At 39.9% G+C, this 12,902-nt stretch overlaps 1 protein-coding gene across 12 annotated transcripts in view; it reads right to left on the bottom strand.

The window, feature by feature from the left end:
• The window catches only part of LOC126463202 (uncharacterized), a 188,574-nt gene that overhangs the window by 105,497 nt on the left and 70,175 nt on the right, over positions 1–12,902 (bottom strand). The gene's annotated exons all lie outside the window — the stretch shown is intronic.

The following is a 12,902-nucleotide window of genomic DNA, read 5'->3' as shown; positions in this document are numbered from 1 at the left end:
AGGCCAAGAGATGAGTACACTAAGCAGATTCAGAAGGATGTAGGCTGCAGTAGGTACTGGGAGATGAAGAAGCTTGCACGGGATAGTGTAGCATGGAGAGCTGCATCAAACCAGTCTCAGGACTGAAGACGACAACAACAACAACTAGTTTATATGCCAACTAGCACTGGAGACAGTGATGAGACTGAAACAATGTGTGATGAGATAAAGGAAGTTGTTCAGATAGTTAAGGGAGACAAAAATTTATGAGGAGTGACCAGAATTTCATAGTAGGAAAAGGATGAAAATAAAAATAGTAGGAGAAAGGAAAGGAGAAAAGCATGAATGAGAAAGCCACCTGATACAATTCTGCACAGAGCATAACTCAACCACTGCTAACACTTGGTTCAAAAATCACAAAAGAAGACTGTATACAAGGAAGAAACCTCAAGGGAAAAGTTTCAGATTGATCATAAAATGCTTAGACAGAGATTCAGAAACTAGAATTTAAACTATAAGCCATTTCCAGAGGCAGATGTGAACTTGGGCATTAATTTGCTGTTCAAAGCTGAATATTGAAAGTTTTAGAGGGAATATCACGCAATGTTGGACTGAAAAGGTTGAAACAAATACAACAGAAGATGAATGGGTAGCTTTGAGAAATTAAATAGTGAAGGCTGCAGAGGATCACATGGGTAAAAAGGCACGACTTAGTACAAACGCTGAATAACAGGGGAGATACTGAATTTAACTGGCAAAAGAAGAAAGTAAAAAATGTAGCAAATGAAGCAACCAAAAGCGAATGCAGATGACTAAAATATGAGAGAGAGAGAGAGAGAGAGAGAGAGAGAGAGAGAGAGAGAGAGAGAGAGAGAAAAGTGCAGAGTGGCTAAACAGGAACAGTCCGAGGACAAATGCAAGAACACTGAGGCATGCATAGCTAGAGGAAAGATAGATGCTGCCAATAGGAAAATTATAGAGACCTTTCAAGAAAGACAAGTAACTGCATGAATATCAAGAATGCAGTTGGCAAGCCTGAACTAAGCAAAGAAGGGAAAGCTGAAAGGTGGCAGGAGTATGCAGAGAATCTACCTAATGGAAACAAACTTTAGGATAATTTTGAAGAAAGAGAAGAGGAAGTAGGTGAAGATGAAATGGGAGAGCCAACCATGACAAAATTATTCCATCCACCTGGTGCGCAAGAGATATGAGACAGGCAAAATATCCTCAACATCAGGAAGAACACAGTAATTCCAGTTCCAGAAAAGAGAGGTACTCGCAGGTGTGAATACTATCTAATCATCAGTTTAATACATCTACATACATACTCCACAAGAAACCGTATTGTGCACTGTGGAGGGTGCCATATGCTACTACAAGTATTTTCTTTCATGTCCCACTTGCAAATAGAACACGGGAAGAATGACTGTCTAAAAGCCTCTGTACGAGTCCCAGTTTCTCACTTATTTTTTGGTCCTTATGTAAAATGTTCATTGATGCCAGTACAGTCATTCTGCAGTTGTCTTCAAATGCCAGTTCTCTAAATTTCCACAATGTTGCCTCATGAAAAAAGCATTGTCTTTCCTCCAGGGATTCCCATTTGAGTTCCGGAAGCATCTCCGTAATACTTATGCAATTATCGAACCTACTGGTAACAAATCTAGCAGCCCACCTCTAATCTGCTTTGATGTCTTCCTTTAGAACTATTTAGTGGGAATCCCAAACACTCAAACAGTACTCATCAATGTGTCACACTAGCACTCGATATGCTGTCTCCTTTATAGATGAGCAACACTTTCCCAAAATTCTCCCACTACATAGAAATTGAGCATTCACCTTCCCTACTATCAATGTGACATGCTCATTCCATTCCATATTGCTTTGCAATGTTATGCTTAGATATTTAACTGATGTGCCTGTGTCAAGTAGTATCCTACTAATGTTGTATTCAAAAGTTAGGAGATTGTTTTTCACACATATATGGATCCAGTTGGAGCTGCTAGTGGTACTGGTCATGTTTGTGTGAGGTGTGCTTGCTTGTGTGAGTGTCTGCTCTGCTAAAGAAGGATTTGACCAAAGGTTCCTATGTGTGACATTCTTTTTGTTGTGCCTGTCTGCAACATGGTGAACAGCAATCTATCCTTCACAATATCCAACTTAGGATTCCTGTTGTTTAACTTATATTTATGTATATTTAGAGCAATCTGCCATTTATTATACCAACTAGAAATTCTGTCAAACCCATCCTGTATACTCCTACAGTCACTCAATTATGAGACTTCCCCATACATGTTAGAGTACTCCTATCACACTTACCAGGGGCACTCCTGATGACATCCTTGTCTCCATTGAACACTCTCTGTCAACAAAAATGTACTGGGTCCTGTTTCTTAAGAAGCCTTCGAGCGACTCACATATCCAGGAATCAATGTATGCCTGTACCTTCGTTGACAGTCTGCAGGGCACCATTTCAAATGCTTTTCGAAAATCTGGAAATATGAAATCTGCCTGCTGCCCTTCATCCGTGGTTTGCAGGATATAATGTGAGAATAGGGGCAAGCTGAGTTTTCGCATGAGCAATGTTTCTTAAGTTACTGCTCATTTGTGGACAGTAGTTTTTCTGTCTCACGGAAATTTATTACATTTCAACTCAGAATGTGTTCAAGAATTCTGCACCAAACAGATGTCAAGGATATTGGTCTATAATTATGGGGATCCGTACGTCTATCCAGGAATCATCTGCTCTTTTTTCCAGACGCTTGGGATTATATGGTGGGTGAGAGAGTTGCGATAAATGCGAGCCAAGTAAGGGGCTAATGCTGCAGTGTACTCTCTGCAAAAACCAGATTTGGATTCCATGTGGACCTGAAGACTTATTTGCTCTGAACTCTTTCAGCTGCTTCTCTATGGCACATATGCCTATTTCCTCCATGTGGGATTCTGTGTGTCAGTCAAATGACAGTATGTTTGTACGATCATCCTGCGTGAATTGTTTCTTAAATGTGAAATTTAAAACTCCAGCTTTCCATTTGCTGTCTTTTACTCCCACCAGACTGGTCAACAAGTGACTAGACAGAAGTCATCAACACACTTAGTGATTTTAAGTCATGGTGCCAAATATTTAAACAACAATTTACATAAGAATGGAAACTCTGGTAGAAGGCAACTTCGAGGAAGAACCGTTTTGCTTCCAGAGAAATGTAGCCTATCCCCACTGTTATTGAATCTCTACATTACTCAAGCAGTAAAGGAAATCTAGGAGAAATTTGGAAAAGGAATTATAGTTAAAGGAGAAGAAATAAAAACTTTAAGGTTTACACAGTGAAGAGCCAAAGAAACTGGTACACCTACCTAATATCGTGTAGGGCCCCCACGAGAACGCAGAAGTGCCGCAACACAAAGTGGCATGGGCTCGACTAATATCTGAACTAGTGCTGGAGGGAATAGACACCATGAATCCTGCAGGGCATGAATCCTAACATTTTCCATAAATCCATTAGAGTATGAGGAGTGGAGATCTCTTCTGAATAAAATGTTGTAAGGTATCCAAGATATGCTCAATAATGTTTATGAACATGTCATCTGTCATAGTCATATCTAGATGTACCAGGGGTCCCACATCACTCCAACTGCACATGCTCCACACAATTACAGAGCCTCCACCAGCTTGAACAGTCCCCTGCTGGCATGAAGGGTCCATGGATTCATGAGTTTGTCTCCATACCCATACACGTCCATCTGCTCGATAAAATTTGAAACAAGACTTTTCTGAACAGGCAACATGTTTCCAGTCATCAACAGTCAAATGTCGGTGTTGACGGGCCCAGACGAGGAGTGAAGCTTTGTGTCATGCAGTCATCAAGGGTACATGAGTGGGCCTTCGGCTCCGAAAGCCCATATCAATGATTTTTCATTGAACGATTTGTACACTGACAGTTGTTGATAGCCCAGCATTGAAATCTGCAGTAATTTGAGGAAGGGTTGCACTTCTGTCACGTTGAACGATTCTCTTCTGTTGTCGTTGGTCCCGTTCTTGCAGGATCTTTTTCCGGCCACTGCGATGTCGGAGATTTGGTGTTTTATCAGATTCCTGATATTCATGGTACACTCGTGAAATGGTCGTATGGGAAAATTCCTGCTTCATCACTGTCTCAGAAATGGTGTGTCTCATAACAACTGTGCCAGACACTTTTTGTCTTATATAGGCATTGCCAACTGCAGCACCACATTCTGCCTGTTTGTGTATCTCCATATTTGAATATGCTTGCCTATACCAGTTTCTTTGGCGCTTCAGTGTAATTCTGTTAGAGACAGCAAATAAATTGGAAGAAAAGTTGCTTGGAATGGATAGTGTCCTGAAAATAGATTATTAGATGAACATCAACAAAAGTAAAACAATGGATATTGAGTGTACTCAAATTCAATCAGGTGGTCCTGAGGGAATTATATTAGAAAATGCAAAACTAAAAATAGTAGATGAGTTCTGCTGTTTGGGCAGTGAAGTAACAGATTATGGATGAGGCAGAGAGAGTGTAAAATGCAGACAAGCAATAGAACGAAAGCATTTCTGAAAAGGGGAATTTGTTAACATCTAATATGAATCTGTGGTTTAGGAAGTCTTTTCTGAAGGTATTTGTCTGGACTGTAGCCTTGTACAGAAGTGAAATGTAGACAATAAGCAGTTAGACAAACATATGCTTGAACATCTCCCTGTGCACTCTAATTGTACTAATCTTGTCTTCACAGACCCTAAGGTAGCAATATATAAGATGTCGTATATTCCAAGATTGCTTATTTAGTGCTAGTTATTGAAACTTTGTATGCAGACTTATGCAACATACTCTCTATCTCCAAGTGTCTGCCACTTCAGGTTTTTCAGTATCTCTGTAATGTTCTCCCTTGAGTCAACTAAGCTTTCAATGCATGTAATGCTCCTCTTCACATGCATTCAAAATCCTGTTAATCCTATAGTACGGGCCCCACATACTTCAGCAACATCACAGAAAGAGCAACACAGGTGAATTGTAAGTTATCTCCTCTGTTGACTGATTGCATTTTGCCATTACGCTACCAATGAATCACAGCCACCTGTTTTGTCCACTACTGAGTCAATGTGATCATTGCATTTCATATCTCAGTTGACCACTGTTGCTCACATCTGCAGGTATTACCTCTCTACTATCCTGCACATACTCCCAGGGTGGTGCTAAGCGAGAAACAACTATTAAGACGAGACTGAACACTCTTAAACGTCCTCTCGGTCAGAGTCTCTGAGGAAATACATTCAAACAGGCTCTTCTCAGGACCCTCAAGTTTGTTAGATTGGACTTCAATATCAATTTAGCAACTAAACAAAGAAAACATCAGTAAAGCAAAGAGTGAATGTTTATCCAGGACCCTGAAAGAACATCTAATTGACATCAACTTACTCCAAGAAACCCACATAGAAGATGATATACAACTTCACAGCAGAAGGACATTTTCGGGCTTTAATCTGGGTAACTAAATTATCGATTGGCAACTGATGCACAAAACAATATTAATAACTAACAAGTCCTATCATCAACTTCACAGCTACAGTTAAAGTGAAGAACTTGATAGTCAAAATGTATGAAGTATCATGATGCAACTGGCCTTCTCCACCTCTGCCCTCACCACAACATTCAAGCATCATCGTTGATGACCTCAACAGCTATCATATGCTCTGGGGACATCAAGAATGTGACAAAAGTGAACAAAAACCTGTCGACTGGATGAAAGCAGAAAACCTAAAACTTATACACAATCCCATAGGCTAGGCAACCTTCGTCTCTGGCCGATGGAACAAAGGCACACACACCTTTAACATATGCTGATCATGCAGTCTCCAAACATGCCCAACTAGGTGTGCCACAGAGTCCTATCCCACCATTCAGAATAATCCAATAATGCTCCATACAGGATTGCTCATAGCCATCATCCATTCCTACCTAAAATCAGGATGGAACTTTTAAGAAAGCCAACTGGTCTGAATTTTCCAAACAGACTCCACACATACAATGGAAAAACCCATCTTTAACAACCACAACAGATTCACTGGTGTGCTGAAAGGTGCAGCAAAACAAAGCATACCAAGGCATGACTGCAAAGAATGCATTCCTGGCTGGAATGAAGACAGGCAAGGGCTTCTCCAGGACCTCGATGACAGTGGTGATCCTGCTAGTGCCTCCAACTTTCTACAATCACTAAATGAGAGCATACAAAACAGATGGAAAGAAACCTTGGCTTCCTTGGACTATATTCCAGCAGGACGGTCTTGTCCTTAATCAGAAAGCTGGATACAGCAGGCAACAACACCCGACAAAAATGTAACATACATCTGGATGATATGCCCAATTAAATGATCTACACCGCTAAGTCAACAAGAGATAAACACATCCAAAGAGAAGTTAGACATCTCTTAAAAGTAAAGATCATTTGGGTTCACAAACATCTGAATTTTCCATCCCATTTCAATTGGACGAGAAAATAGAATCCATAAAGCACACGAAACCTCAAAGGCAGCAGATGTTGATAGTATTTACCCTGAGTTTCTATTATATTGTGGTCCTGCTAGTGTCAAGAGGATGAACACCTTCTGTCACATATCTTAGACTCAGAAGAAAACTAAGATCATTGCTGTACTAAAACCAAATAAAGATCCACCAAAAGTTGAAAACGATCACCCACTGACCTCCTTAATGTCACATTTAAGTTCCTGGAGAGGCTCATTCATGACAGAATTTTGTCAGCCATCAACAAACACATCCCCATAGAGTAAGTTGGGTTTTGACCAGGAAGAGGATGTGAAAAAACAGGTGCCAGCAAAAGCAACTCATATCAAAAATGGCTTTGAGAAGCAGAAGGTAAACATGGGGTCTTCTTAATAAGGAAGTGAGTAAGTAAGTAACTGCAGCCTATGATACCATCTAGTGCAACACACACTAGCTCAAATTCATCAGTGTCACTCCGTGCCAGAAACTAATCACTCTAACTGGAAACATAGTGAACAACAAATACTTCCAGGTGTTCTCACCGAACTTCAACAGCAGAGACCACATAATAAATGATGGTATTCCATAAGCTTCTGTTTTGGCCCCACTTCTTTTAATTTATGAACATACGACCTTCCAGAAACAAAGTCCAGGGAATTCATTTACTCTGATAACATTGCTCTGATCGCTCAGGATCAAAGGTGTAGGGAAGCTGAAGCAACACTAATATCAGACCTGAAGATGCTGGATGAATACTTCAAACAGAACTCTCTCCAACAAAATCCTCCTACAGAATAAACGAGCAAACTAAAAATCCACCATCACATTTAGAGATCAGACTCACCAACAGTGCAACACTCCAAAAATCTAGATCTGACCCTAGACAGGTCTTTGATATACAAAATGTACATTTGGAATGGGACAACTAAAATCAAAACATGGAACAGCATAATCCAGAAGTTAACAGGAACCGCCTAGGGTACCACTAGAACAGTCCTCGGATCATCAGCTCTAGCTCTTTCATACTCAGTCACAGAATACCACTGTTCCACCTGACTAAACAGTGCTCACACTAAAGTAAATAACACATAGCTCAATCAAGCAATGCACTTCATCCCAATCCATATAACCTGGGAGCTCAAGGAACTCTAACTCTAAAGATTTTTCAAGATATCCTGTGGCAGACCATGTAATGGCACTTGTATTACATAACCATTATGGCACCTCAACTGAACCTCTTGATACCAGCAATATTCTACTATGTTTCTGTAGAACAGTTAACATATTTCTGAGACAACATTCAGATTTGATTTCATTAATGAAGAGGTACTTTGATACATCGATATGTTTATATTGCAATGATATTATTCTTATGTGTATTCTTTCTTTTGTCACTATGATCTTTGTCGTACTTGTAACTCTGATTTTTGGGCGCATAAGCAATTAGTAAGTAGTCAGAGTGTCGGACCTTGAAAAAGTCAAGTGTTGGACATCATGCTGGAAAGACGCATATTGTAGCCAGTTTATAAAATGTGAACTTTAACAGTGAGGAAGATGTTTTCAAGTATGTTTTGTATTGTGAAGTGACGTTTTGTGTGTTTCGTGATATTGCAACAAAAGCAATAAAAAGGAAGTGTAACTTAAATTCGGAGTGCTGATTATTTTTTTTACATCACCATTGTGCTGACTTTCTAAGGTTTAATCTTCAAGAATGGTTTGTGAAACACATCTATAAAACTTTTGAATATAGCAGAATAAAACCTAAGCCTCTTTGCATCCGAGCTTGGAATCATCACCACCTAGATTTTCGACAATTGAGCCATGATTTTACAACGAGACCAGCGTGGGAAACACGAAAAGATGAGTGCCTAGTTTATTCATTATTACATGAAACGACTTTATTAACTGTGCTCTAATGACACCTGCCACATAATAACTTTGTTGTTGCCCAAAAATGCAGTATTTAGCAGCGTGAGCAACACCACAATCATTATTAAATTTTGACCTTTGTTGTGGTAGGGTTGTTAGAACCAGAATTCTTCAGAAGCTCCACCATTTTTCTGACATGTGACAGAGTTTCATCCCATTTTAGGCATTTGTATATGCTATCTTCAAACAATGATGCCACTTTGCTGTGATGTTCAGTAGCTTTAAGAACAACTGCGGCATTTCCATGGTCAGCAAAATGGCTTTGTTGTTGAAGGATAGCATGTACAATTGCCTGAAATGGAACTCAACTCTGTCATACAGCTGAAAAACAGTGTGCCTATGGAATATCGCCTCAGTTGTGTGACTGGATTCATGATTTCCTGTCAGAAAGATCACAGTTCGTAGTAATAGATGGAAAGTCATCGAGTAAAACATAAATAATATCCGGTGTTCCCCAAGGAAGTGTTGTAGGCCTTCTGTTGTTCCTGGTCGATATTAACGACTTACAAGACAATCTCAGTAGCCATCTTAGATTGTTTGCAGAAGATGCTGTCATTTACCATCTTGCATTTACCATCTTGTAAAGTCATCTGATGACCAAAATGAATTGCAAAATGATTTAGATAATATCTCTGTATGATACGAAAAGCGGCAATTGACCCTGAAGAAAGAAAATTGTGAAGTTATTCACATGAGTACTAAAAGAAATCTGCTCACGTTCGATTTCACGAAGGCTGTAAATTCAACTAAACACTTAGGGATTACAATTACAAATACCTTAAATTGGAATGATCACATAGATAATGTTGTGGGTAGAGCCAACCAAAGACTGTGATTCATTGGCAGAAGACTTAGAAGGTACAACAGGTCTACTAAAGAGACTGCTTGCACCATGCTTGTCCGCCCTATTCTGGAGTATTGCTGTGTGGTGTGGGATCCGCATCAGATGGGGCTGATGGATGACATCGAAAAAGTACAAAGAAGAGCAGCCCATTTCGTATTATCGCAAAGTAGGGGAGATAGTGCCACAGACATGATACATGAATTGGAGTGGCAATCATTAAAACAAAGATGTTTATCGTTGCGATGGGATCTTCTCATGAAATTTCAGTCACCAGTTTTCTCCTCCGATTGCGAAAACATTCTGTTGGCACCCACCTACATTGGGAGAAATGATCATCACAATAAAATAAGAGAAATCTGGGCTCGCACAGAAAAATTTAAGTGCTCGTTTTTCCCACGCGCCGTTCGAGAGTGGAATGATAGAGAGAGAACTTGAAGGAGGTTCACTGAACCCTCTGCCAGGCACTTTATTGTGAATAGCAGAGTAATCACGTAGATGTAGATGAGCTTCTGAATTATTCTAGTCTACCAGAAGATGTCATGAAAAATTTTAAGATCTCGAACTTCTACACCTCCCAAGCTTTATGAATTACCTAAAGTCCACAAGGAAGGTATTCCATTCAGATCAGCTATTAGCATTATTGGTTCTCCTACCTACAGGCTAGCCAAATATCTAATTAAGTTAATGATTCTGATAGTAGCCTGCTGCGAACATCACATCAAAAACTTGCAGATGTTCACTGAGAAAATTAATATATTGTAAAAATTCTTGTGAGGAATGCACTGAAACTGCTGAGAGAGCATTTTCTTCCTGAAACAGTAAAGTTGTTCTGACGTGTTATGATGACCAACTACTTTTGTGTGGCAGTAAATTTTATGAAATGTCTCCAGCAGTGGCCGTCCTTTTTATGGAACATTTTGGGCAATGTGCATTAAATTTGGCTCCTCTTCATCCATCTTCATTTTGTCTTTATGTTGATGACAGAATTATGGTCTGACCGCATGGCACAGAAGCTCCTGAGCATTTCCTTGAAGGCATGAACAGCATGCACTCAAACATCAAGTTCGCTGACGAGAAAGTGAAAGACAATTAATGTTGGGTGGACGTCTCAGCCACTCTGTATACTGCAAGCTAACATACACCAATTTGTATCTTAGCACACAGAGTTTTTGTCAACCAGTCCAGCAGAGAGCAGTTTTCAATAAACTGGTTCACAAACCAAACACTGTTTCTGACAAGGACCATTTGGATTTGTGCCGGTCTGACCGCATGGCACAGAAGCTCCTGAGCACTTCCTTGAAGGCATGAACAGCATGCACTCAAACATCAAGTTCGCTGACGAGAAAGTGAAAGACAATTAATGTTGGGTGGACGTCTCAGCCACTCTGTATACTGCAAGCTAACACACACCAATTTGTATCTTAGCACACAGAGTTTTCGTCAACCAGTCCAGCAGAGAGCAGTTTTCAATAAACTGGTTCACAAACCAAACACTGTTTCTGACAAGGACCATTTGGATTTGTGCCGGTCTGACCGCATGGCACAGAAGCTCCTGAGCACTTCCTTGAAGGCATGAACAGCATGCACTCAAACATCAAGTTCGCTGATGAGAAAGTGAAAGACAATTAATGTTGGGTGGACGTCTCAGCCACTCTGTATACTGCAAGCTAACACACACCAATTTGTATCTTAGCACACAGAGTTTTCGTCAACCAGTCCAGCAGAGAGCAGTTTTCAATAAACTGGTTCACAAACCAAACACTGTTTCTGACAAGGACCATTTGGATTTTGAAATTAATCATCTGAAATACGTGTAATGAAAGAACAGCTGTGGTTCATGTGATATGAAGTCAGCATTATCCAAGGAAAGGAAATGTGAAAATGTTGAACATTCACAGGATGAGTCATTGACTGTATTGCTTTCTTTCTGTGATATTGCATCCAGCAAAATACGCAGAGACCTGGGAAGAGTAGTCACAAGACCTATTTTCTGACCTTCTATGAAGATAAAGTTGAGGCTATGCCTTGTTAAGGACAGTCGTGGCCTCAGGATCCCTGGGATTTATAACATCCTTTGTGAGTACGAAAGCATCTGTACCATTTCCGAATGCTGTGCAGAACATCAGCGGCATATTAAAAATCAAGAACTGGAGAAATCTGCAGTTGCTGAACACAGCCTTGCAAACAAAATATCATTTGAGGAAACAAATGTTTTGTCCCGGGTTTCGACATACTGGGATTGTGTAATTAAGGAAGGCTCCAGAAGTAAGAATGTGCAAGAAGAACTTTAATTGTGACAGTGGATATAATTTAAGCAGTGCATGTAGGTGAGATCTTGGTGCAGAGAAGAAGCAGAGATATTTATGAAAGCAGTGGCACCACCAGAACAGAAACTGACACCATCTGTGACAGCATTACATAGCTACCGATCAATCAGACGTTGTCTATGGGCTATGCAAGGCCACCACAGCAACAGCCTAAACAGTCATTTGCTCCTGACAAAGATGATGGAGGCAATCATCTAAGGCTCAAGGTTTTACCCTGAAGTGGCACAGCAAGATGTCCTAGTATGTTTTATACAAACAGGGAATCCTCTATCTACAACAAAAACCCATCAAGTAAAAAAAAAAATGTTACAAGGAACAACATAGAAAAAATATTAGGTGTTGATCAGACAAAGGAACAAACTGGCTTTAGAGGCAGATACAGCATACTGGGCAACCTGCAAAAATGTACAAAATTATGGTATTGAGCAATGATTATTAATTACCATTCTATCTGGGACTCATAGATTTTAAGAAAACTTCTGACTTAATTTCAACAATATCAGTACTAAGAGCTCTTGAGAAAAAAGGCACTGATTCAACAGATGTAACTGTACTAAAGAATATTCATGTCAATGCTTCAGCTTCCTCTAGACTTCATCGAGGCAGTGAAAAATTCAGAAGTGAAAGAAGAGTCAGGCAGGAATATATCCTATTAGCACACCAGCTCTCAGTAGACCACGTGGAAGTTTTTGGATACTTACACTGAGAAAAAAAAGAAAGAATATCTCATGGAACATATGTGAAACACCTTCATTTCACTGGTGATATTGTACTGTTTGCCTCTGGTACAGATAAACTGTAACTACAAATGGAACAATTTAATAAAGCAAGTTTGAAAGTAAGGCTACTACATGTTTGGGTATCTGTCGTTCTGCAGCATTTACAGCAGCTGATGAATATGGTACTGTATGGGCTAAAGACATACATGCAGTAACTTGTGTGGAAACCCATAGCAGCCACCTTCTCGGGAATACTGAATGCAGAATGTCTCAACAGCTATGTCGCTGGCTGCCTGCACACAGTAAACTGTCAAGTCTTTCTTGATTCACACTGATGACTCTTGATAAGTCTGTAACTATGTGGGACAAAGTGTCAAACAGAGTGATGGTGGGTTGGCACAATATGTGTATTATTGAAACCTGTAGTTGGGAATCCATTGGTAAAAATTATTTACTTGTTATTTGCACATTTCTGTTCCTTGTGGATCCAGTGCCTACATTACCTCATAACTAGCATGTGTGCCCTTAGGTAAAATAACCAATTATAGTATGTAACATAAAAATTGGATACTGAATAGAGTGTCTACATACA

Source organism: Schistocerca serialis, chromosome 1 (assembly GCF_023864345.2).
Source record: "Schistocerca serialis cubense isolate TAMUIC-IGC-003099 chromosome 1, iqSchSeri2.2, whole genome shotgun sequence".
In the NCBI taxonomy this organism is placed as follows: domain Eukaryota; kingdom Metazoa; phylum Arthropoda; class Insecta; order Orthoptera; family Acrididae; genus Schistocerca; species Schistocerca serialis.
This window is presented reverse-complemented; position numbering and strand designations above follow the sequence as displayed.